The sequence below is a fragment of the Triturus cristatus genome, chromosome 1_2 (assembly GCF_964204655.1).
Source record: "Triturus cristatus chromosome 1_2, aTriCri1.1, whole genome shotgun sequence".
Lineage (NCBI taxonomy): Eukaryota > Metazoa > Chordata > Amphibia > Caudata > Salamandridae > Triturus > Triturus cristatus.
The window spans coordinates 154895989-154919129 of record NC_140580.1 but is presented as its reverse complement, the minus strand read 5'-3'; positions in this window follow the sequence as shown (position 1 = coordinate 154919129).

Here is a 23141-nt window from a genome sequence, read left to right as displayed (position 1 = left end):
GTTTCCCTATTCCTCAGCAGACTGCGGGGATAATACAATGATCGCTACCGCCTGAGAAGAATGCTGCTGCCTTAAATGGGGCCATCGATTTTCATTTTTGTGCCTTTTACTTGTTAACAAGGCACAAGTTTGGGAAAATATTGGCTCTCGCTGCAGCAGCTGGTGTCCTCGGAAGCCAGGCTCGACAGGGGCAGGCTGAAGGCTGGCGGCGGCGGGGTGGGCTCGCGGCCAGGCCCGCCACCATCCTGCTTTCTCTGCGAGATGCCGTAGAGCCAGTCTAAGCTCCTGAGTGGCCATTACAAAGAGTGAAAATATCGGCTGTGGGACCCTTTCAGCATCAAACTCCGTCTGTTTTTCAGCCACAGACAACTCTGCCTTGCACTCTCTTTAAATACACCGAACTTACCATTCCCAAATAAAGTACATTTTAAACACTTGAAACCTACAGGTGGTATTTAATTTAACCATTCCCAGCAACTTGTCCTCAGGGATGGGGAAAAGAGAAACCGAATATTGGAGAACTTTGTCACCAGTAGTTTGACTATTATTGTTGACGCTAGATTAGAAACAAGCATTGGCATAGCCAATAGGTCTCGCCTTTAGGACATTATAAGAGTTTATTTTAAGCCTGGGCAAAGCACTACGCTACGCTCGCGTAGTTTGCGAAGTTCGCGCTACTTCGCACTACGCGAATTGCATGTAGCACAGTGCGAAAACGCGTAGCGTAGTCTTGCGTAGTGCTGCGGTCATTTTTTGCTTGCTCGCGGTCCTCAACGTCAAGTTGGCGACCGCGAGCAAGCAAAATGACATCCCGGCGAGACTTTTTCCTTGTTCGCGATCAGCAACATCAAGTTGGCGATCGCGAGCATGGAAAATAAACCTCCCGGCGAGATTCCCAACGCGAGGATGTCAGGTTTCTCATTGCGAGTGGTCGCGTATGCTCGTGACCGCTCGCGATGAGAAACTACCAGTTCGCGTTAAGAAAGCTGCCGCTCGAGTAAAAATCTACTCGAGCAGCAGAAAACTACAGCTCGCACTGTGCAAGATGCCATTTCCAATGATTGCACAGTGCTGGTTGCTTGTCCGCACTGTGCAATCATTGAAAACGACATCTGGCACAGTGCGAACAAGGTACTACGCAGTTCGCGAAGTGCTACGCGTAGCTCGTGTAGTGCGAAGTGGAATTTGCGTAGCTTCGCGAAGTGCTACTTCACGAACTACGCCCAGGGTTAGTTTAGTTATCCAGCACAACATCCTTGGTGCAACAACATCAAGTGTTGCATGGCTAAACACTTATAAGGTCCCAAAGTCGGGACCTATTGTCTATGCCAATGCTTGTTTTGAGTGAGTGGCTCATGCAGGTATGTCACTGTGAGGTAGAGATGCTGCAAGTGCTTTTACAGGACGTGGTGGTGGACTTGGTGGTGGATGTGGTGGTGGTGGACGTGGAGGTGGACGTGGTGGTGGTGGACGTGGTGGTGGTGGACGTGGTGGTGGACGTGGTGGATGTGGTGGTGTTGGATATGGTGGTGGCCTTGTTGGTGGTGGCTGTGGTGGAAGACGTGGTGGTGGTGGGCGTGGTTGGTTGTGGACATGGTGGTGGACCTGGTGGTGGATGTGGTGGTGGTGGTTGTGGACATGGTGGTGGACGTGGTCGTGGTGGTGGATGTGGTGGTGGTGGGCGTGGTTGGTTGTGGACATGGTGGTGGACCTGGTGGTGGATGTGGTGGTGGTGGTTGTGGACATGGTGGTGGACGTGGTCGTGGTGGTGGACGTGGTGCTGGTGGACATGGTGGTGGTGGACGTGGTGGTGGACGTAGTGGTGGTGGTAGTCATGGACGTGGTGGTGGTGGATATGGTGGTGGAGGTGGTGGGGGTAGACTGGTGGATATGGTGTTGGTGGGCATGGTGGTGGTGGAGAATGTGGTGGTGGACGTGATGGTGGTGGTGGACATGGCGGTGGTGGTGGGTGTGGTGGTGGACATGGTGGTGGTGGGCATGGTGGTGGTGGAGAATGTGGTGGCGGATGTGATGGTGGTGGTGGACGTGGCGGTGGTGGTGGGTGTGGTGGTGGACGTGGTGGTGGTGGATGTGTTGTTGGTGGACGTGGTTGTGGTGGATGTGGCTGTGGTGGATGCGGTGGTGGTGGACATGGTGGTGGACATGGTGGTGGTGGATGTGGTGGTGGATGTTGTGGTGGTGAACATGGTGGTGGTGGACATGGTGGTGGTAGACATGGTGGTGGTAGACATGGTGGTGGTGGTGGATATGGTGGTGGTGGTGGTGGATGTGGTGGTGGTGATGGACGTGGTGGTGGTGGACATGGTGGTGGTAGACATGGTAGTGGTGGACCTGGTGGTGGCCTTGGTGTTGGATGTGGTGGTGGTGGACTGGTGGACCTGGTGGTGGTGGACGTGGTGGTGGTGGTTGATGTGGTGGTGGTGGTGGACATGGTGGTGGTGGTGGACATGGTGGTGGGTGTGGTGGTGGATGTGGTGGTGGTGGACTGGTGGACATGGTGGTGGTGGACTTGGTGGTGGACGTGGTGGTGGTGGTGGACATGGTGGTGGTGGTGGTGGACGTGGTGGTGGACGTGGTGATGAGCGTGGTGGTAGATGTGGTGGTGGGCGTGGTGGTGGGCGTGGTGGTGGACATGGTGGTGGTGGACGTGGTGGTGGTGGACATGGTGGTGGACATGGTGGTGGTGGACGTGGTGTTGGTGGATGTGGTGGTGGTGGACATGGTGGTGGGCGTGGTGGATGTGGTGGTGGTGGACGTGGTGGTGGATGTGGTGGTGGATGTGGTGGTGGACGTGGTGGTGGACGTGGTGGTGGTGGACATGGAGGTGGTGGACATGGTGGTGGACTTGGTGGTGGTGGTGGACGTGGTGGTGGTGGAAGTGGTGGTGGATATGGTGGTGGTCGTGGATGTGGTGGTGGTGGACATGGTGGTGGTGGACATGGTGGTGGTGGATGTGGTAGTGGTGGACCGGTGGTGGTGGATGTGGTGGTTGTGGTGGTGGACATGGTGGTGATGGACATGGTGGTGGATGTGGTGGTGAATGAGATGGTGGTGGACGTGGTGGTGGACATGGTGGCAGTGGACGTGGTGGTGGTGGACATGGTGGTGGAAATGGTGGTGGTGGACGTGGTGGTGTTGGACATGGTGGTGTTGGACATGGTGGTGGTGGATGTGGTGGTGGTGGACATGGTGGTGGTGGACGTGGTGGTGGAAGTGGATGTGGTGGTGGATGTGCTGGTGGTGGTGGACGTAGTGGTGGATGTGCTGATGGTGGTGGACATGGCAGTGGTGGGCGTAGAAGTGGAGGACGTGGTGGTGGAGGACATGGTGGTGGAGGATGTGGTGGTGAATTTTGTGGTGGTGGTGGACATCGTGGTGGTGGACGTGGTGGTGGTGGTGGAGGTGGTGGTGGTGGACATGGTGGTGGACGTGGTGGTGGTGGACATGGTGGTGGATGTGGTGGTGGTGGACATGGTGGTGGTGGACGTGGTGGGGGATGTGATGGTGGTGGTGGACATGGTGGTGGAGGACGTGGTGGTGGTGGAGGACATGGTGGCGGTGGAGGACATGGTGGTGGTGGACATGGAGGTGTTGGTGGTGAATGTGGTGGTGGACATGGTGGTGGACATGGTGGGGGACGTGGTGGTGGTGGTGGACGTGGTGGTGGACGTGGTTGTGGTGGTGGTGGACGTGGTTGTGGTGGTGGTGGATGTGGTGGTGGTGGATGTGGTGGTGGACGTGGTGGTGGAGGTGATGGTGGTGGATGTAGTGGACGTGGTGGTGGTGGACATAGTGGTGGTGGATGTGGTGGTGGAAGTGGTGGTGGAAGTGGTGGTGGACGTGGTGTTGGTGAACAGGGTGGTGGTGGACGTGGTGGTGGTGGACGTGGTGATGGTGGATGTGCTGGTGGTGGATGTGGTGGTGGTGGATGTGGTGGTGGACGACATGGTGATGGTGGACGTGGTGGTGGATGTGCTGGTGGTAGATGTGGTGGTGGTGGACGTGGTGGTGGTGGACGTGGTGGTGGACATGGTGGTGGTGGATGTGGTGGTGGACATGGTGGTGGTGGAGTACATGGTGGTCAACGTGGTGGTGGTGGATGTGGTGGTGGCCGTGGTGGTGGTGGTGGACGTGGAGGTGGATGTGGTGGTGGTGAATGTGGTGGTGGATGTGGTGGTGGACGTGGTGGTGGACATGGTGGTGGTAGACGTGGTGGTGGTGATGGATGTGGTGGCGGATGTGGTGGTGGACGTGGTGGATGTGGTGGTGGACATGGTGGTGGTGGACATGGTGGACGTGGTAGAGGGGGACGTGGTGGTGGTGGACATGGTGGTGGTGGATGTGGTGGTGGATGTGGTGGTGGTGGACTACATGGTGGTGGTGGGCGTAGTGGTAGAGGTGGAAATGGATGCGGACGTGGTGGTGGTTGACGTGGTGGTGGTGGATGTGGTGGTGGTGGCAATGGTGGTGGTGGACATGGTGGTGGTGGACGTGGTAGTGGTGGACCGGTGGTGGTGGATGTGGTGGTTGTGGTGGTGGACATGGTGGTGGTGGACATGGTGGTGGATGTGTGGTGAATGAGATGGTGGTGGACGTGGTGGTGGACATGGTGGCAGTGGACGTGGTGGTGGTGGACATGGTGGTGGAAATGGTGGTGGTGGACGTGGTGGTGTTGGACATGGTGGTGTTGGACATGGTGGTGGTGGATGTGGTGGTGGTGGACATGGTGATGGTGGACGTGGTGGTGGAAGTGGATGTGGTGGTGGATGTGCTGGTGGTGGTGGACGTAGTGGTGGATGTGCTGGTGGTGGTGGACATGGCAGTGGTGGGCGTAGAAGTGGAGGACGTGGTGGTGGAGGACATGGTGGTGGAGGATGTGGTGGTGAATTTTGTGGTGGTGGTGGACATCGTGGTGGTGGACGTGGTGGTGGTGGTGGAGGTGGTGGTGGTGGACATGGTGGTGGATGTGGTGGTGGTGGACATGGTGGTGGATGTGGTGGTGGTGGACATGGTGGTGGTGGACGTGGTGGGGGATGTGATGGTGGTGGTGGACATGGTGGTGGAGGACGTGGTGGTGGTGGAGGATATGGTGGTGGTGGAGGACATGGTGGTGGTGGACATGGAGGTGTTGGTGGTGAATGTGGTGGTGGACATCGTGGTGGACATGGTGGGGGACGTGGTGGTGGTGGTGGACGTGGTGGTGGTGGACGTGGTGATGGTGGATGTGCTGGTGGTGGATGTGGTGGTGGTAGATGTGGTGGTGGTGGACGTGGTGGTGGACATGGTGGTGGTGGACATGGTGGTGGTGGATGTGGTGGTGGACATGGTGGTGGTGGAGTACATGGTGGTCAATGTGGTGGTGGTGGATGTGGTGGTGGCCGTGGTGGTGGTGGTGGACGTGGAGGTGGATGTGGTGGTGGTGAATGTGGTGGTGGATGTGGTGGTGGACGTGGTGGTGGACATGGTGGTGGTAGACGTGGTGGTGGTGATGGATGTGGTGGCGGATGTGGTGGTGGACGTGGTGGATGTGGTGGTGGACATGGTGGTGGTGGACATTGTGGACGTGGTGGAGGGGGACATGGTGGTGGTGGACATGGTGGTGGTGGATGTGGTTGTGGATGTGGTGGTGGTGGACTACATGGTGGTGGTGGGCGTAGTGGTAGAGGTGGAAATGGTGGCGGACGTGGTGGTGGTTGACGTGGTGGTGGTGGACGTGGTGGTGGTGGACGTGGTGGTGGTGGACATGGTGGTGGTGGTGGTGGACGTGGACGTGGTGGTGGATGTGGTGTTCAAATAGCTGGCACATTTGCCATTAGGATCCATACAGCATGGTGATACAGGACATTTTCTTCAACAAAACGTCCACCGTTTGAGTGAAATATCAGATGCTATTTACAAAGACACATAGAAGTGAAACGTATTTCAAATATTTTGACTGTTTGAAAAATTAAGTGCTTTCACTTTTAATTTCCCCAAAGGGAATTAATTAAAAAGTGCTGTCAGTAATAAAGTTAAATCAGAAATTGGGGAGATGAGTAATCCGCAAGATAACAAAACAAGAAATGCGCGTGAGAGAGAGGGGGAGCACGAGGTGAGCCCGGGAGTGGTGCGTGCGAGCACAGTCTGCTCATTTTCAAGCACTGTACTCATGCTTGTGGCGTGCCCCTGCTCGCTCCCGCAATGTGGATGCCGCCACAAGCACGACTGTGTGCTTGAAAATGAGCAGGGCGACGGCTAAAGGCCCACCTAAGCAGTGCATGCACGCTGCGTAGGCGAGACCTAAAAAGCACCTATGCAAGATCGGAATGATGTTACCCTGAAGATCACATGAAGGAACGTGTCCCAACAGATAACAGATTGACAGCAAGTATGTCATATTATAAGGATTTGTATAGTGAGCTTATCACCCAAGGGGTATCCATGCACTTGAGTAGATAAGTAGGACTATTGGGCTCTTAGTTGAATAGCTAGGTCTTTAGTTTCTTGCAGAACTCGGAGGGGAGGGGGCTCCTGATGTGGTGTGGAAGGTCGTTCCAGGATTTGGCAGTGATGTAGGAGAAGGAGCATCCTCCTGATTTGCTCTCGCGGATGTGGGTTTTTTGAGCAAGGTGGAGTGTGGCTGGGCACAGTTGCACAGAGCACAGTTGCCTGGTTGTCGGTGGAAGTTGAACCGGTGGTTAAGGTGGTCCGACATTGTGGAGGGCTGTGTATGCGTGGGTCACCAGCTTGAATTGGCATAGCTTCTGGATTGATAGCCTGTGTAGCTCTCTGAGGTGGGGATATTGAGTATGAGTCTCGCGGCTGTATTCTGTGTGGTCTGGGATCTTTGTTTGAGTTGATTCATAATGCTTGTGTACAGTGCGTTGCCATAGTCTAGTCTGCTGGTGATGAGGGTCTGGGTGACCATGCATCTGGTGTCAATGGGGAGCCTTTGGAGTATTTTGTGGATCATACGTCGGATAAAGAAGCAGGAGGAGATGACGACGTTCATTTGTTTGGCCATCGTGAGTCTTTAGTGCAAGATAATGCAGAGGTTTCTTGGGTGGTCAGTGGGGATGGGTCCCAGGTCTGTTGGCTACCAGGAAGAGCTTTTGTTCCCCAAGATCAGGACTTATCCGTGTCGAGGTTAATTAAATTAGCCTCAATGCTCAACAATGCTCAAGATCACTAAAAGTTAGAAAACATTGAAGTTTATTAAATAATTTAAAGTGGAGTACAGAAAGCAAAAATAATGATGAATCAAAATGCATGGTAATCAATTTAGGGGATTAGCATAAGGCTCAGTCAAATGCAGCAAAGAGTATGACATATTGTCAAGTCTCAAGTAAATATATTCTAAGTCCTAGCAATAGAAAGACCAGCTTCCGGTTTGACAATTAACTGTCCTGCAAAGCTCAAATTAGACAGGTGTCCTCCTCTTGTTTTGGGAAGCTCCGCATGTTGCGTAAATTCCTGCACTTCCTTCCCCTGGAGTCCCGTAGGATGGTAATCCATGCTCTAATTACATCCCATCTGGATTACGCCAACAGTCTTTACCTTGGGGTGCCTGCCTATCTGATTAGGCGTCTACAGATTTTACAAAACGCTGTGGCAAGAGTGATCTGTAAAATCCCTTTCCATCACTCCATCATCCCCCATCTGAGGAAGCTCCACTGGTTACCGTTGACTAAACATATTGAATTCAAGGCTCTCATTATGGCTTTCAGTGCTTTTCGGGGACATGGTCCTTCATAACTGAGAGCTAGACTCAAGCATAATCAACACAGCCGGACCCTCAGATCTACCCATCTACGTCTCCTTGCTACCCCCCGTTTTCGCAGGACTAGAATGGGTGGCAAAGCCTTTGCGGTTATTACCTCCAAAATCTGGAATGCCCTGCTACTCTCTCTCCGCTCTCCTGAGTCAGAACCCATCTTTTGACAAGCCTTGAGAACCTGGTTGTTTACCAACCTTTTGTTCCCCACTCTGCACCTATCATCTGCCGTCTGCATTAGCGCAGGGACACCTCCGTTAGGGGTAGCTGTGCACTTTATAAACTCCTCAATAAATAAAATAAATAAAGAGTCTGCTCTCTAAAGTTAGCAAACCAGACTTGTCGCACCTCGCGAATGGAGCCTTTTTATTACAAAAAACAGAGTGAATATCACATTGTCAGAATAAGGTGATCACATTGTTACATAAGCTGACAAATCAGAATACAGATTTTGTCTCATCATCTAACACTATTCCAACACCATCCCCTAAATGAACATTATTACAACCCCTTTTTCACCCAATGTCAACAAATGTGGCAAAACAAATCTAGTTACACTGAAAACAACAATAGACTCATATAATGGCATAGGCATGAAGCACCATGAATTATTACATTGAAAGAGAAACATTAGCTGAATTTTCCGAGACTAGCATGTCACTGTAGCGTCCTTCCCAGTCCGGGTACTCACAAATGACTATGCCTCAAATGTCTTTATTCCTCTGTGTAAAAGCATAGGCTCGGCATTCTAAACCTGCATTTGCTTCACTACGCTCTAACGCTTACATCAAAGTTCTACGGACTCCATCAGGAGCCACAAGATTTCCATCATTGCAAACGCACATGACACTACATCTCGTTCTCTGTTATATAAAAACTAAAAAAATGCATACACATTCACAACTCTTCAATGAGTCTTCATGGTGCTTTGATCACACATACTGACGCTATCTTAGTAACTGGGGAGAGGCACTAGAAGTGTCCATAAATACTAAATATGAAGGGATCGAATTGTAAGCTAGAAGAGTTGATTTAAGACAGTTTTAAGATTGCGATTTTCTAGCACAGCATGCTGAACAGCTTTCTTAAGAGTACACATGAAACGTTCAACAAGGCCATTGGCCTGTGGCCAAATATGTGTGCTCGGCTGATGAATCGCATTAAGATGACTGAGAAAGTCTCTGAATTCTCGACTGTTGAAAGGGGGGCTGTTATCAGATTTTAAGATCACAGGAGCACCACATATTGCGAAGGTGCTGTCTAATCTCTCAATGACTCTTTCTTGAGTGATACATGAAAGATCGTCTATCAGCAAAAAATGGTAGTACTCATAAATAATCACCATCAGGTGATGTCCGTTGTCAAGAGGACCGAAGAAGGCAACAGCAATTCTTTCCCATACATGCTGTGGCAACTCTGACATGTTTAAGATGTGTTGAGTGGTTTTCGATGAAAGGCAGTTGCAAAGATCACAGGACTTCAATTCTCTTTCAACTCTCTCGTCGAGATGTGGAAACCATACTCGGTCTTGGAGAGCTCTTTTGATGGCAACAATTCCACGATGTCCTTCATGGGCCACTTCAATTATCTGCTTTCGCAGACTCTCTGGAATGACAATTCTCGAACCTCTTAGAATAATGCCTTCCTGAGTAACGGACAGTTAATCTTTGACATTGTTAAACTTCTGGTATTCACTGTCACTGGTAAGAGGTTGAGAGTGATGATACCAACACTGATGCGTAATAATGTCTTTCAGTTTTAGCATGTTACTATTTTGACTCATAGCAGTGACAATTTGTTCCATTTAAATGGCAGCTGGGGTGCTTGATTTTACAATGAAATGTATGTATGCTTCAGCCATCTTAGAAAGGGTGCCAGGGCAGAGTAGATGCCCTTGTGAGAAGTAGTCAACAGGGTTTTGATCTTTGCCTGAGTAATACACAATGGTGTAGTTGTATTCTTGAAAACACAGGCCCCCATGTGCGAGGAGGCATTTTTGCCTTTGCATTGCAAAAAATGACCAACAATGCTTGATGATCTGTCACAAGCATGAAGGGCTTTCCATGCAAGAAAGGCCACTTCACTGCTAAGCTTTCTTTCACAGGTTGTGAGTAAGCATGTTCAGTTTGGGACAAACTTAATCTGGCATAGGCAACAATGCGTCTTTGAGCATTTGTGTGTCCACTGTGCTGTGCAAGGATGGCGCCTTACCCGACAGGGCTGGCGTCAACAACAACAGCAGTATGAAGCTTTGGATCAAAATATTCCATTTCAGTAGTGTTGTCAACAGCTCGTTTGAATTTCTGAAAACTTTGCTCGCATTCATGTGTCCAATTGAAAGAAACATTCTTTTTTGTCAAGTCCCCTAATGGTGTACTGACAGTGGCACAGTCTTATATACATCTTGAACAATAGCGGGCCTTGCCAAGGAATGAACATAATATGGAAACATCTTGTTTCAGATTGGCAGTTGACAATGCCTGCACTTTAGCTGGATCAGGGGTCATGCCTCCATCAGAAAAGATATGGCCAAACAGTTTTAACTTTGTCCTATGGATCTCAAATTTCTCGGGCACTGAAGGTTAAACCTGCATCAGTGAGCTAACAACACACTTGCAAGAGAGCTTTATTGTGCTCCTTCTGTTTAGCTCCAAACAACAATGTCATCACTATAATTGAAAGCATTCATGACAAACTGTTTGATATGTCAAATGACATCTAGAAACAGCTCGGCAGCTGTTAACACACTGAAATTTAGGGCCTGGTTTAGATTTCAGCAGATGAGTTACTCCGTCATAACGGTGACAGGTATCTCATCCAACGAAATATAAAAATCAATGGATATTATGGGATTTATATTTCGGCAGACGAGATATCTGTCACTGTGGTGAGGGATTAACCCAGTTGCTGAATTCTAAATCAGGCCCTTAGTCGTTTGTAAAAGAATAGACCAATATGTGCAGAAAAGGTGGTAATGTAACTGCAGTTTTCCTTGAGTGCCTACTGATGATATATTTTATTCAGATCAAGGTGAGAGAATACTTTCGTACCATACAATTGTTTATCATGTCGGCAATGTGCGGACGTGGATGTCTTTCTCCTTCAATTGCCTTGTTTGTTTAATGTATATCCACGCAGATACATACAGCTCCTTCACTGTCCTTTTTGGGTACCACCACTATGGGAGAAACCCATGACATTGTAACAGTGGAACGATCATTTATGTTTGAGTAATGATTCATGCTCTTTTTCAACAGCTGCCTGTAAATGAAAGGCAACTTGTCTGTGTCTTTCAGAAATAGGAGGAAGGTCTTCACTAATGTGAAATTGGACTTTCATAGTCTTGCGTTTTCCCAACCCATGAAACAGGAAAGGGAATCAACTTACTATTTTGTGATGAGCATTCATGTTAAAGTTAACGGATATCAGTCCCATATCAGCAGCTGTTCTGAAACTGAATAAACAGGCACTCTATACCTTGAAGTACATGCATTGATGCTTGTACTTTTGTTTTCTTGCGCTTCATCATTGCTACAAATGAACCATGACTTTTAAGTGGCGTAGACGCAGCCCATATATACACTTCAGTTTTTGATGGCATAAGTCGAGCTAATGGAGATGGTTTATTATATTTTCCTCAGGCATAATAATTTACAACTATCAACAATGAAGGGTATTGAACAACCCTTTACTTTTAGTATGATTTTCAGACAATGTTTAAATGACTTTGGTGCTTTGTTGTGTAAACTTTTCTTGGACCAGTATTACTCCCCAGGTGTGGCCAGGTCAACATGGGCATATTTCTCTGAGGTAAACATCAACATGCCACAAACATCTTGTTCACTTTCACTTGACATTTATACTGACAAACTATTTGATGAAGATTTGGATGCTGATCAACTTTGTTTTGTGTCGATTTGACTCAGCTGATGAGGTCGCTTAGTCTTATGGATGTGCATCAAACATAGGTTCTGGAACGTTCAGGTGGCCACTTTGTCTTCACGCCGTGACACACTTACTTTCTCCTTTGTCTTACAGACCATTACAAAATGGTTCTCCTCTGCACAGCTTTTTTAGATCTGCCCAATGCAGGACATTTACCTTCATGTGGAAACGGAATTCCACACTTAAAGCACAACTTCTTTTCTGTGGAGAAATAACTCTGTGTCCCTACGCCTTGTGCTTAGGCTTACTTTTCACATTCATGACTAACTCCCTTTGGGCACCAGTGGCCTCCACATCAGCACCTTCTTGATCAGCACGCACTTCAGCTCTGCCAGCCATGAGAACTAGCTGCATACTATGAGTTTCTCTCAGAATTAATCGTCTGAATGAATCTGACAATCATCTGTCATTCACATAGAGGCGTATAGCTTCCTCATCCTTAAATACATTTTTGTAAGTATTTGATGAGCTTATCCAATCTCTCAACAAATTCATTGATGGTCTCACCAGCTTTCTGTTGTTCCTAACTGAAGATGTACCTTTTGTTATCTACATTTGGCATTGGATCGAACATGAGATTGAAGGCTGCTTTGATTGACTGTATGTAATTTCATCAGCAAGCAGCTTTTTCTTTTTGACTTCTTTTATGCCTTCACCAGAAAGATTTTTAAAGAACTTGATACATTTCTTAATATCTGCTTCTCCCATTACATCAATGAAATAATTAAATGTCTCTATCCAGGCAGTTCATCTGTCACCAATATTCAGCTTTTTGGCGGTATCGAAAGGCGGTGATGGTTTCAAGAAGGTGGTGGCATTGTAACCATTGGTGGAACTTACTGATGCAGTACCCAATAAACCATGACACAAAGAAACAAGTCAAGGAGATCTTAGATCAACTTGAAAAACAAGGTGTGATTGAGAATTGCACCTCTTCCATGAATAATCCTTTGTTCCCCGTAATGAAACCCGACAATTCATCCCGTCTAGTTTTAGACTACAGGCATTTGTACACACGGGAAAACATTTGCAGTACAAAATACACACAGTGCCACATTAATGAATAACATTGTGAGGAAGAAATAAAAACACTAGATATCTCAAATGGATTCTTCTGCCAAAATAAAGTGTCTGGAAGCAGACATTTGACCGCATTCTCGGCCCTGGGCTCTCAACACCAATTCTGTAAACTGCCCCAAGGTTATAAGAATAGCCCCGGATTGCTCTCAGCAAGAGTAACAGAGTAACGTAAAAATAGTGAGGAGGTGGCATTGTCCTACTGAGATGATATTTATCTGACGGACAATGATTATTGGATCACTTTCAAAGGGTGAACAACATCATTTTGGGGTTTGCCACTGTGGGCTACAAATTTTACTTTAAAAAATCAAATATTCCCCCCCCCCCCCCCAATGTCCTTTTTTGGGGATATGAGCTATCAAGTGAAGAGGAAAGCCTGGCAGCTAATTTCTAGAAAGATGTGCACTGCTCCAAACTCCAAAGACTCTGAAAGGCTTACAATCCATTTTAGGATTCCTAAATGTTGGCAGAACATACATTTTGAATTACGCAGAAATGGTAAAACTCCGTCTATGACCTAATCAGACATGATTATTCAGTTCAACATTGGACACAGGAACACACAGAAATTCTCCATTCCCTACAAGCTGATATGATAGCTTCCAAACACACGTGTAAATATACTGCGAATTTGGTGATCTGTGTAGTCGCGGGCTAATCAGCATACAATTACCTCACCTTCAATAAAGGCGAAACTGTACCCATTGCATACAAATCACATTTGTGCACGAACACTGAAATATGTTTTGCATCCACAGAAAAAATACTAACAGCAGTACAAACTCCTGTAGTGAGAGAAAGAGCACTAGCTCAGTGGAAACGCATAACTGTTGTAATAAAAACCTTAGAGGCTGTTACCAAAGCCAGAATTCCAAACTCAAAAGCAATGCATCCATGATGGATACAATGGGCTAATTCTCTAACTGCAACAGATGTAGGCTAAACATTTGATTCTACATTAAAAACAGAAGTATTCCTGCAGTACGAACAAGAATATCCTCTCCCGAATGAAATGATGCCTCTAGATCAGTATGAATACATCATTTACACTGACAGAACTGCCCAGCCTGCTGTAGAAAGTAAACAGCAATACAGAGCAGCATGTGCGATTGTGAAGGGATGTATGCGGGACGGCAAGTTCCGTCCTAGCAATGCACAGACTCAGTCTTTAGGAGATTGCACGGCACAGCTGGCAGAACTAAAAGCCCTGATACTGGCACTAAAAAATACGAATAGGAAATTCCCCACACTCATTGTGTGCGATTCGTATTACTGTATCCAGTCATTTAATGAATATCTTCAATATTGGGGGCAGAACGGGTTTTGAGATTCCAAAGGTTGCACAATAAAGCACAAGTTGCTTTGGGAACATGTGGCAGAGCTGAAAAAAGGCTTGCCATGGGCTCATGTAATTCACACATTAGGTCATCAACGTGTTGGCGTGCATGTTGAAGGGAATTCACTGGCTGATGAAGCAGCCAAGGTGACAGTGTAAACTGCTGCCGGTGCTGCAATCACTCATTCTTGTACGAGAATAGACGGACAGACAATGATAGCTGTGAACGCTAAGTGCAACAGCAGCTCAGCCTTGCCAAAAGGGTTTCCATTCAAGTACTCCTACAAGTTAGATGTGAAAACAGTGTTTTGTTTTAACTTTTATGCTCTCACTGATCACCATGGCTTTCGGTGTACTCAGTCAATCTGATCATATATTGACTCTTTTCTAGACTTATAGAGCTTTTTTCGTTTTTATCACATCATTTGTAACATATACCATGCTTTTAGAAGTTTTATACTAGTTTTTATGACAATTTTTTTACACTTTTTTTAAACAGGCTTATTTTAGCATTAGTTGACCTTATCGACCTTTGGATGAGGAGTGGGTGTAATGTACCCCAATGTACCCTTATATAGGCCTAGGTAGGTACACAACCTTCTACCTACATTAGCCCTACCTTGCTCTGCATAACGGTTCTAGCACTGACCTTTTACCTACTTATGTGCTAACTAAATGTTGATCAGTTTCCTTGAAACTAGCCTAATTTATTTTGCATGATGATTCTTAGAAAAGTCCCTGCATGTGGCACACATAACAGGATTAAAAAACTTTGTATAAAAGTCATGGTCAGCTTCACCCTAGGGTGAAAGAATTACTTTGCATAATTGCAGGTATTCATTTAGGCTCATTTACATAATCATACTCACAACATGTCGATTGTGTATGGAATCCCGCGGCTATCATTTTAAAGGTATAAAAAAAACATACCAACACCAGAAAGGCAGAGAAGTTTCCACGCTGTCACTAGACGCTGAGGTCCTGGCCTGCAGAAGCTACAACACGCAGCGGTCTAACATCCCTTGCGGGGTGTCCAACTCGAGACCAAGACGTGGTCCTTCATTCTATCCCATCAGGTAATGGGGTTAGCTCTTGCATAGGGGATTTTTTGCTTTGCATCCACATACATGCTAGGTAAACTGAGGTACACTTAAGTAGGTTTTGCATCGTAGGAGTACACCTGATTATCATCATGTATATATAGGCCTGCGTATATTCACTGTTTTAGCACCATGGTAGAATTCTACCTTTTATTTACTCTGTTGGTGCTGTCACATGGCCGATAGGGACATTGTGGACATCGCTAATTTAGCATGAGCCCAGCAACCATGATGCTGCTTTTTGTGCGTGTTGCTACATGGATTATTTTTGCAAATCTCTGTTTATGCCTTTCACATGAGAACCGTCTGCTTGGTCCATTCTCTGCCTGTTCCTGGAGTTTAGTCTGAACATTGAGAGCAAAGTCGATAAAGAATGCCCCTTGTTATTCTGTTCTGGTCAGTCCCTAGCACCTAGACAAAACAGTCTAATACAGCTGCTGCTGGAGACTTGTGTTTCGATATTATGTGGAGGCATGTTTAGGTAGCACACACTTAGAGAAGGAGCTTTCCAGGGAGATGAGCCAGGAGGTTCCTATGATGTAGATATACCATCTAGGCACTAATGTATGGGGTCTGCTGACAAATCCCAGATATCTTCTATTATATAATAATACTTCTTCTTACCAAGGGGAGGGTGGTTAGGCCTTATAGTCCTTTCTCCACTGTCTTTATATGATGACATCTATCTTTATGATCTATGGCCTTGCTGCAATGCTAACTGTGTTGATTGTATGCACTTTTCTGCTGGTTGTGGCTCGTATACTGCGTTTTAGAGCATGATAGGTAAATTAACATTTTAAACTATATTCGTGTTTCGGTCAGTTCTTATTGTGGACATGTACGAGAGTGTGAGCAAAAAGGTGTGTCTTGTTACCAAGATTCCTGCTTCACCATCCTAAAGTGGCTAAACAAAATCGTTTGGATGTTGCCTCTCAAATAACTGTGGTCCAGGCTCTTATTACTTCTAGACTGGACTATGTCAACCTCCTGTATTTAGGTGCCAATAAGGAGGTGATTCGTAAACTTCAGGTAGTGCAGAACTCGGCCGCCAAGTTACTCTGCCAGGTGCCTAGAAGTGCCTCCGTTTCAGGCTCGCTCTTCGACCTTCACTGGCTTAGGGTGGAGAACCTCATTAAATTCAAGGCCCTGAGTTATATGCATATAATCAAATCTGGTACAGCACCACAGTATCTGAACACCTTAGTCCATCCCTACCTTCCACCGCGCCTCCTTCGCTCTTCAACTCAGGCCAAATTTTCAGTTCCTAGGACCAGATTGTCGCGTATGGGCGGCTGGTCTTTCTCTTGCCTTGGGCCCTTCTCTACGGAACTCACTCCCCACGTCACTTCGGAATGAAACCATCTATACGAATTTCCGCAAATGCTTAAAAACGTGGTTATTCAATCAATAGTCTCCTTTCACTCTGCCAGTGTCTGATGGCAGCGGGAAACCTCCGGATAGCTGCGCGCCTTATAAAATTATTAATAATAATAATAATAATCCGGGAGTGTTGTGTTCTGAGGTGTCTAACCATTTGCTTCTTTATGAGTGTGTAGGAGAGCAAGATAGACACTATAGTCCTGGGTTCGTGGGCACTAAGTTGGTGGGAAGGCTTAGCCCCTATACACCGAGGTCCCATTTTCCTGCGCATAGTTCTGTGTATGTGCAGAATCCCTGCAACGGTGCTTCTAATCTTATACATCTGTTTCTGTCTAATGATTGTCACAGCAAACATATTTTATACTAGAATGACGCTGGTTCAATAAATGCTTATTGAAAACGTCCCCATTGTCTACTCTGTGTATCTCTCTGAGACTAAGGGGCAGATTTACAAGCCCCTTGCAACACTTTTACCCCGCCGTTGCGTCACTTTTGTAACGCAGCGGCATTCCAAACAATGCGCCACGTTGCAACACATTTACAACGTGATGCATCTATGGAGATGCGTCAAGTTGTAAAGCCCTGCGTCACATTACACCTACGTCAGGTAAATGTATGCAGGGTGGGCGCTCTGACACAAGAAAGCCTCATAAAAGTGACACAGTGAAATCTACAAGATTTCACTGAGTCACTTTTACGATACCACAGCGTCAAAACCTTACGCCTGATTGAAGCAGGGGTAAGGAGTGACGCAGCATAATAGAAATAGGCATTCCGAAGCATTGCTGGAGTTGCGTTGTGCTTGCGACACAACTCCAGCAATGTGTTGCCTTTACGCCAATAGATGCGTCACGCATCTGTCAATCCTTGCGCCATGGTGCGCCGCATTGTAAATGCGACGCATCCATGGTGGCGCAAGGGTTTTTTTACGTAACGCAAATTAACTGACGCATCTCTGCTAATATGCTTTCATATGCTGCCAAGCTCTGGAACTTACTACCAGCCAGCATTAGAAAAACCCATGAGCATAGACATTCCCCAAAGCAGTTGAAAATGTGTCTTTTTACTTGATAAATGTACCACCTGCAGCCTGGCAACAGAGCCTAGAAAACAGTCACACCCTCACATGCAACCATCAGCTTACTACCCACAAAGTGCAAACATCTTAACTAGCTAACTGTTTTCCTTATGCAACTAAGCCAAATAAGGCTGACCTATGGGTCACAGTGAAATTAAATAGTTATGTACTTCCACATATAACGGTTACGACAATAGTAAAACCATGATATGCAGTGGTCAACAACAAATTATAACTTATACCTAATAAATTCACATAATAGATATCTGTTATGTAGGTTGTCCATCACCAGCATTGTACAGCCCAAAAAAAATATCACCAAATGACAGGCATGGAGTACCTGAAGAGATCTCTCACATATTACTGGGCATTCACTGCAGGTCCCAAATAGCTATACAATCTGCCTACTTTTTTACATTTCACATAGACACTCAGATATGGGATGATATTAAAAATACCAATAACTGCAGATCTCTCCACTTCTCTCTCCCTCCAACCATGCCAGCTCAGGACCACAAATATACACAACATCTCAGATTGGATAAGCCAGTGCTGTAACCAGCTCAGCAGACTATGTCATATGAAATACTATTTCTGGATCTGCAGAGTTATTCAAAGCTAACAGCACACTGAAAACCATAAAACCATAAAACTGCGTGTCTTGGCCTTACACTTCATCATCCAACATTCTGCTATGCACTGCAGTCCGTATCACAATAACCGCACCTTGATGGTGGACAGTCAATTTTCAGTTTTGACCCTTTTGCTTGTTACCAAGGTACATGGTTGAGAAAATATTGTCTTTGACTACAGCAGCTGCTGTTCTCGGAAGCCAGTGTCAATAGAACAGGTGAAATCAAGGCAAGGCTGATCACATTGTGTTCATGCTCTGAGGTGGAAAACAGGAAATTGGAGTCTAAAAGAATTAGTGATCACAACAGATGAAAAAAATTCAGAAAGCGTCTCTCTAAACTGAGCTCCATTATTTTTCAAACCACTGACATCTTTGCACCTTTATCACACTGACAATTGAAGAATACGCAAAACACTTCACATTTTTTATTTCTTTGAACTGTTCTCTTATTTGATGAAGTCCTTTCCTTGTGCAGCGTTTACTTTGCCTTATCGCAAGCCGCAGTTTAGGCCCCTATGAGTGCTTTGTAGAGGGGGATTAAAACTTGTTGAGGTCTGTGGACGCAGTGTTGTTATGTGCTTTTTGTGAGGTTAACTCCATGTATCATGCAGCATCTTACTGACACACTGATTTCCTACGTTTTTCTGGGTTGTGGGAAGTATGATTGTAAAGCCTTGAGGATCTGGGTTCTCACGGGCTTCTGAAGCCTGACCTATGATTGGCCAATGCTGGTGGCCGAATTTTGGTGTCAACTGTCCTAGACAGGAATGACTCTAGATTTTGATGAGATGACCAAGTCTGTTGTTTTCTAGATGGATTGTGAGTGAAAGAAGCATGTCATACAACCGTTATGAAAACCTGAGAAGGTCGCTTTGAGCAGTGGCGGCTCATCCGCAATGGCGGAGGAGCGTAACCACACTGCCTGGCGCTGAGCCAGCAAACAAAAAATAAAACAATGCTCTAGCATTGTTTTATTTTTCTTTCGCCGGCTCTGAGCCAGCCTGTGCAGGAAGAGGAGGGGCATGGGGAGGAGCGGTGCTTGTGCACTCCCTAAGTAAGCATGTGTTTGGCCGGCCATCTCAGATCGACCAAAACACACAAGTGCACTTAGGTTTCTCCAGCCCGGCTGCATTCAGGAGCCAGGCTGGAAAAACCCCCACAGACTCAATGACCTGAGCGGAGCATCTTTCTTGCCTGCTCAGGCCAATCCCTCACTGCTCTGTAGCACGGGGATTGAATGGAGTCTGTGTCCCAGGGGCTGCTGGGACCAGGAAGAGGCCAGCAGGAGAGATGCGACGCAGGAGGCGGCCTGCGGCTTCAGCTACGTTTTTCCTATTATTATTGGAACGTGTCCCCCACCCCGCGTGTGCTCTCCCACCCCATTCCCCCCACCCGCCCTACCACCCTTTGTTAGTGGCTTTGAGCATTAGAAAGGGACTAGCAGATAGTGGTGGTTACAACTATAAAAATATGGTGGACCCCTATGGCGCACGATCCACCATATACTGCTCCCCGTGTGCTCTCCTCTCTCCCTGATCAGCAACCACGAGCAGGAAAGGCCAGGATTTCCTTCCTACTCAGTGGACACCAATACAACCAATCCTGGAGCTGCACTCAGGCTGGGAGTAGGCTAACCGAGTACTCCTTTTGAGGCTGGGGGCCTGTGCCAGCACAGCCCCTGCTGTTTCACAGCCAGGAGATTTCTGGGTTTACAATGAGCATGTCGGGCTGGCTGCAGCAATAAAACCAGCCAATCCGACATGTGCACTGCAGGGGCAGCTGTAATCCGAGAAATTCCAGGATCCAGGTCAGCCCCCTACCTTTCCACTGTGGCGTTTAAGTAAAATGGCATTGACATGACATTTTACTTATTTGTGTGTGCCTGCTGCACTTGCAACAGGCTGGGCAACGCTCCTCCGCTCAAACGGAGAAGCTGCCCCTGCTGGGTGAGCAGTCCAGTAGAAGGATTCCTAATTATGCAGAGATCCTCCACCATATATTTTGAAACTAAGACTACTGATAGTGAGTGAGTTCAAGGAGGCTGGGCTCTGACATCTGGATGGTTGGCAGGCTTAGAAGGTGTGGCCTAATATCATGAAGTGTGCCTGTTCAGGGCCTTGTTGATGAGGCAAACACTACAAAATTATGATCTCTGAATGTTGGCCATTGAAATACCGTTATCACAGGCATGATATGCCTGTGACAGTCTTATGTCTTTTCTGAGTTAAGAAATATATACGATAGATTAGTGTGAAATGAGTTTAATCTTGGTTTTCATTTTTGTATTGCAGTTATTTTTAGGTCTCACCCACGCAGTGCATGTGCTTTGCTCAAAGATGTATTGTTTGCAATTCAGTGGTCTTACAACCCACCCACGGCATGTCATTAGTTGTTTTCGTTTTCACTCTCATTTGCAATCTTTTGATTGCTTACTTCCTAAAGGCTTCCCTTTTATTCTTTTGTAAGCTCCTCCCTGGAGTATGGACCAGATACATGTGTTTTACCTCGTCACACCTTTTTCTTATTTTCTAAGCATTTTAGTATTATTCACTGACATGCTATTGTATGAGAGTAACACAGATCAACATAATTAATAAAGGGTAGGAAAGGAGGGAGGGGGAGATGGGAGTAGGGAACGGGCCCTCAAGATTGATGATGGGGGAGATAGGAGTGTGGGCATGGTCTTCTCGGACTCCATGAGCATGTCTAGGGTCCACCAAACCTCACTAGAGATCTGAGCATAGGACTGGTGAGTGGGCTGAGAGCCATGGGCTCCTCTAAAAAAAGTAACCAATGCCCACCAGGTTATGGAGGAGCAATGGTTAAACAATTTCCATTCAGACAAGATTACTTTCACAGCCATCACCAGAAGCAGCTTCAAGTTAGCCTACAAGGCCTAGGGATCCAATGCCACCAATGGAAAGTCTAAAGTAATCTGAGTATCAAAAATATCTGCGAGGTAGATTTCTATTGGAGCCCAGTAGCGATCGCGAAATGGACATTGAAATAACATGTGTCAATAAGAACCAAACTCTTTGTTGTAAGTCCCTCTACTGAAAATGTAGTTCGTGTAGCCTATCTGGGCTCCTGTGCAGTTAGTCCATTGTAAAGAATTTGATTGGAGGAGAGAGGAGCTATTTTACTGCGCAGAGAGAGCTTGCTAATATTCTGCCAATTTCCCTCTGAGATGTGGTTAAAGATGACTGAATCAAAATGCTAGCCTGTTTGGTGTGTAAAATCGTAGATTGTATTTGGGGAGAATTTGCCAGGGTTTTGAAAATTTTAGAGGCAATGAGACCTAAACGCAGCCATGTGGCTAGACGGTCCCAAAGGGACAGCTGGATAACATGTTTGAACTTGGACAGCTTTACCTTGACTTTAAGGAAGGTATAGAAGTCCAAGTTAGGAAGGTCATACAGTTGCATTAGGTGTGAGAAGGGCAGTGGAGTATTGTAATCATCGTATAAGTCCCTAATTTGACTAATACCCTTGGAGGCCCATATGTTGGAAATGTTCCTAGCAACATCGGTGATTGTTTTAGGATTGTACCACAGTGAGACTAGTCTAGAATTGTAAATGGAGTCCAGCATGTTTATTTAGTAGATTCAGTGCAGCCATAGTATGTAAAAATATAGTCTGAGACTGCGGGGGTTTGAACTTTGACATTGTGATTATGGAAGATAGGCAAAAGGGAGAGCAAACAGCACGTTCTATCTCTAGCAATCGGGGAATGGTCAGGGGATTTGGGACAAGCCAGCATGCTCCATGCGCTGCTAGAAAGGCAAATTGATAGATGCTCTAATTTGGGAGACTGCATTCCCCATGGGCCAAACTTTTCCTAAGTGACTTATATGAGATCCTCACTCTTTTGTCGCCTCTCAGAAATGTAGAGGTTAATCTGTCAATCTCCTGAAAAATAGAGGGAGACAGTTACATTGGTAGCATGACAGAAACCAAATTCACAATTGGAGTTATTATCATCTTGAGTATTTGGAGTCTACGCCACCATTTAATGTACTTAGGAGACCAGGATGACAGAAGGTCTTTAACTTTGGAAATAATCTGAGATTCGTTGTATGGTAGTGTTTCCGTTAAATCTTTGCAGAACCAAATTCTTAGGTATTTAAGACGTTTGGGATGCCACTTAAGACAAGAGTCGCCTAACTGTGAGGAGAAGCATATAGGTTTCAGAGGAAAGACCTCGGTTTTGTCTTTATTTCAGGCATACCCAGAAACCCTTGAAAACTCTTGGATGATGTTGGTGATACTGGGAATCGCCTTCTTAATGTCCTCAGTAAAAATAGGAATATCATCCACGTATTCTGCTGTTCTATAAGATCTCGAGCCAAATTTAAGCCCTTTTATTTCAGAGGATGAATTGAGAAATGTAAGTAAGGGATCAATGGAAGGCAGAAATAGCTGCGAGGAGAGGGGGCAGCCCTGTCTTGTGCCTTGGTGAAAGGTAAATGAGGTAGAGGTGGCACCGTTAATTCTAATATTAGCTTTCAGGGTAGCATAAAGGACCATAGCCACGTTAGTAAATGAGTTGCAGAGATTGTGAAATTAGAGGACTGTGTGGGGAGAAGGCCAGGAGACTTTATCAAACACCTTTTCAGCATCAAGGACGATTGCCCCTGTTGGCGAGGGAGAAAGGCAGGCATTTTCAGTGATATGACAAAATGTGAGTATGTTGTCTCTAGTGAGCCTCCCCTTGACAAACCCCATTTGGGAATTATGAATCAGTTTAGGAATGGATAGCTCCAATCTTTTGGCAAGGATTTTTGCTTCCATGTTTAATAATGAATTTGGGCAAA